This window comes from Porites lutea, chromosome 2, assembly GCF_958299795.1.
Source record: "Porites lutea chromosome 2, jaPorLute2.1, whole genome shotgun sequence".
Classification (NCBI taxonomy): Eukaryota; Metazoa; Cnidaria; class Anthozoa; order Scleractinia; family Poritidae; genus Porites; species Porites lutea.
The window spans coordinates 49,576,809-49,581,808 of NC_133202.1; positions in this window are offsets into that span (position 1 = coordinate 49,576,809).

The window sequence follows — 5,000 nt, forward strand, 5'->3', positions numbered from 1 at the left end:
GGAACGTGTTTACATTCGCGCTTGTTTCCACCTAGTGCTGATTGTCGGAAATTTGACAGCTCAGTCGACGCGGAACTACAGGGGAATTGGAAGTGGAATTCAAAATTAATTCCAGGGACGTAGTTGCAAGCTCTTCCTCCATTTCCCGCCTCGCCGCCCGGAGAGCTTGCTCGCAGGCTAATTAGGAAGGGGCTGGAAAAGTATGTTGACAGAATTCCAAGAACAACTAGCGTCAGCGTGCTCCAAAAAGCACCCTTCTAGGAACAGCCCGCACCCTCAGGAAGGTTCTGTCAATCAAGCAAACTCTTTGCTCCTTGAGGGCCATGGTTAGGACTCTGTGCTTCAGAGACTAAACAAGAAGGCCAAAGATTTCAAGAATTCTATAATAATAATAATAATAATAAGGAGAAGAAGAAGAAGAAACAAAAAAGAAGAAGAATTTCCACTACCTTTTGGGTTTCCGCTTAGCTTTTCAAACCATACTTTAGCCTTGATAGCGCTCCTTTAAGAGATTTTTACCAGTATCTCGAGAAACATCAACAAACAACGAAGAGAGGACAGTTCATATGTGTGGTTCGACAATGAAAACAGTAATGAAAATAAAAACAAGTTGGTATGTCACAGAAAATTTCAATTGATTCTTTTTTCTCCACGGAAATCTTAGTCATGAAACGATTCTCATTAGAGAGAAAATGAGAGAACTAAAATTTTATTACCAAATACGTTGGACAGTTATTACAAACTGCAACATCTTTAAGTGATCTTTTATATTTTTATATTACAAAGTGCGGCACGGTTTATTACAAATTGCGACAATAATTACAAAGTGTGATGGATTTATTAGAAATTAGGACAGGTATTACGAGGTGCGATGATTATTACAAATTGCAACAGTATACTTAAAACGTTCAATTTTATCTACCCAAAACACGTATTTGGAACTTTTTGTCTGTCATCTTTTCTTTGACTATTCTTTAAACAAATTTTTACCCTCTGTAACTCCCACTCATTTATGCCGCGCCATCTTGACGGGCAAGGTTTTGATCGGTCATTCCAAAGCCACGTGCCTAACCGTAGGTAAGGAATAAAAGGCACATCAAGAAACCAACAACCGTTTAGAAACGTATACCATTTAGTCCACTGACGAGTGTCGAACTTTATGTTCAGTTCTATATAAACCGTCTCATAAGATTTCCAAACTACTCACCGAAGACTTAATCCTATTTTTAATGTTTCGCTTGCTAAAAAAGCTGATAAAAATTAAAACTTAGAAGTATTTAACTCAATTGCTTCAATACTCGTCCCAATCGTTGAAACGGACCCCGCTTTTCTTGAGTTAATTTTCAAGAAAATTTTTGAGATTTACTCCTCACACTTTTGGTCTCAATGTAATGTGCCCTCTCCCTCCCCAATGTTGAGCCACGCGTATTTTGAAGCACTTAAACCACTGTAATACCCAAATCAAATTTGGGGAAGGGGAAACGCACACAAGTGTTTCAAGATTTTTGACGAGGATTGTTGCTTATCATTTTATCAAATTTAAAGGAAATGAGAAAAAAAATTGCAACCTATGCGTTAAGGCTGCATCTAAATATTTTTCCTTATCTGATGTAAAATGAATGTTGCATTCATTAAAACTCACAGCTAGAAATAGTTCAAATAGAAATACTCCTCATTACGCTGAAAGATTAGCATCTTCTACCGTCAACAGTAGATTTGGTTTTCTAATGTTCATTGCTTCAAACTTCTGTATTTTTTTTTACAAATTTTTTGTGCGAATAATACGCGTCACCTTAGAATTACCCTTTGGTGAAAGAAAAAACAAATGATCACACCAAACAAGCACACAATTCTTTGCAGACACCTGGTTTCGATTAATTGTAGTTGCTTCCTCTTTGTATATAATACTTACTCGCTGTAGCCGTCTTCTTTCTTCCTTTGAGTAGCTGATAATACAATTCACCCTTTTGCATTTACTTCGATGGAAATTTGGTCCTCGAATTGAGAGCCGATAAGCTTCATCCTTTACTGAGCTATTGTCTCTTCAGTTTAATTCTAGCTCTCTGAACTCTGTATTTTTACTAGTAATCTTCCTTATAAGTTTATCAATATATTACTATTTGTTAAGCAATCGCGCTCTCCTTACGCGTTCCTGCTAAATGCAAAAAGAGGTTCCTTCGTTAATTTTGCAAACGTCACAACAGTTTTGTTGGTGTCTTGACATTCGTCCATTATCATTTTTGATGAAACGTGCTCCCAAGTTAAGATGTTATCACAGTGCTATTAGTGAAAAGAAAATATATCCCGGTTTCTCGGCTATGTTGCAGATAGGACGGTATAGAACCATAGTGAAAGTAACACGGCCATAGAACCTATCAACTTTATGAAAATTAAGACTCAGTCGAAACCAAAAGAAAAAAAGTACAAAAATGAAAAGCAAATTTGTCGTAAATAAATAAATTATACACCACCAATCTTATATTAAGCCTGCTTTTCCTCATTTTAAGACCTTACGTATGTAGTAGTAATAATAATAATAATAATAATAATAATAATAATAATAATTTATTTCTTATTAGGCGCAAATTAACATCTGAATATGATCAAATGCGCCTGTATGTAGACTGGACCAGCGAGCATTATGACAAAATTATTTGTGTAATACCGATACCATGGACCAAATCGTCTCTGAAATCAACAGTTGAGCGATTTTGGTGGCGCGATTTCTTTGCTGGAGCGAAGCTGAGCCACTCCGATCTAGTAAGTGGAGCGTCACATATCGGGTAGGTTTTTTGCTATACTTTGGTGCCGTGTCAAAGTTGAATAAAACTTTCTGGTGCAGAAGATTTCTGAGTAGAGAGGGGTGGGGACGGCGATGCTAGATTCTATCCACTGAAAGTCTATTTTATTTTTGGATGTGGGGATTTTGTCAGTGTAAAATATAGGTTCGATTAGGGGCCACCTGTGAAATGTTTTTCCAACTGAAAAATCCTCATAGCCCTTACCCACAATGAACGCCCTCAAACAGATAGGAGAACCTATTCCTTAGAATGATTTATGATAATACTACCGTAGGTAAGCTGTGGTTGTCATAGATACCTTTGACATATACTGTCTAAACAGCCTTCAATTCCATACTGCAGATAACAGGTGCTTTTAGAGTACCCTCACAGAAAATCCTCTTATCGATTCCACTTGCTGAAAAACTGGTTTAATTCAGCTTAGAAATGTTCAACTCTAAGGCTAACTAATCGTATGATCAAATAGCGTCGACAAAGAAAAAAGTTCAACATAAAAGTGCATCAAAATATGTTGCTTTATGGAGAAATAATTCTCCGTTAATCAGTTATAGTAGCTGAGCTCGAACGGAAATATTCTTGTAACTTATTATCCAGAAAGAATAACACGTTTTATAATCGACCATAGATGTGAATCGAATGTCTCTTTTAGAGAATTATGAATGAGTTAAGATGACCGCGTCGCAGCTGTGAACTAGACGCAGGTCCTTTCGGAATATCCCTTAGTTATAGAATAACACGAATGATCATCCCAAACATGCACGGAAGTGTCTCCCTCGCGCGCCCCGTTCTTTCTTGCGCCTAATACTTCCAAGCGCCTGCTACGCAGGCTAGCACAGAAGTCACTGCAGACACTTATCTTTTGATTAAACTAGTTGTTTCCTCTAGACATACTCACTCACTTTAGCCTTCTCCTTTTCGTTTAGAGTAATTTTTTGAGAAAACTCACTTGTATGCATTCATCTTCGCGATAAATTTGATCCCTGCTTGGAAAACAGGCTAGATGAGCAGGTGGAATTTATGCAACTTTTAGTAAACATGAACTTTATAATTACTCTTCATTTTTAGGCTGGTAAAATGATAATAATAAAGAAGTGAAGACGAAAATGTAAAAGAAGATTCTCGGAACCATTAATTTAGCGATTATATATTGGATAAGGATGAGTATGATATGAAGATTTCTGGAGATCGAGAAACTAAGAGGCGGATAACACCTTCCTAGATCTGCATAATTCTTCAGATTATAAGAAAGCTGAATCCAAGAATTGTTTTATTATTGATTTGAAATAATTCCTAGTTTAAACACAAGCTAAAGCATCCCCTCGATGTTAAGTTCCGGTCTTCATTTGCCTGTTCCAGATCAAGTTCAGGTATTTAACAATTATTGCACAAGTGCGCTTTGGATTTTAGATGGTGCTAAGTCAACGAGGCGCGTAGCGCCGAATTTTTCTATAATCATCTCATATCCAACTAGCGCGAGTGGAATAATTGTTTTATTAAAAACTCCCACAAAATATAAATATTGTTTTTAATTTTGAGCTGACGCGTGCAGTTGCAAAATTTGGAGAGCATGGTAAAATGGTAATATTACCGTGATGGCTAAGCCAATCAGAGCTCTAGAATTGCATTATCCAATGATTCAGTTTTTAATAAAAAGGGATGTCTAGTTCTGCAGATATTCTTCAAGTAGCAGTTGTCCTTCGAGTTGTATGCTTGCTGCTTTTGCTATGCTTTGAGGCAGTAGTTCGGCTACTTCTTCGCAAAGCAGTTCCACCATTTTCTATATGGTTCTACTGCTTTACCAAAATAGCGAAACCTCGTCCCCAGGATTTTTCGGTTGCCCTCACTTTTCTGGTGATTACCCTGTTCTATTAACGTTTTATTCCGGATATCGAAAACATCTTCCAAATTTGTTCAACACAAGCAGGGGGCTTAAATTCGGAGGGGCTTATCTACGGAGGGAATTAAATTTTCGTTTCAAAATCGATTGGGCTAGCCTTACGGTTGGAAGTAAATCTACCGTTTTTGCTTTGTTTTACTTTGTATTTGGGGGCAATTTTCCAAGTACAAGCCCCCGAGGGGAGAGGCGACTTACTGGAGGTTTTTTTGCGTTGACGGCTTGGGGGGCCTATATTTGGAGGGGCTTATACATGGAGGGGCTTATTTTCGGAATTTTACGGTAACCCGTGGGATCTGAGCCAA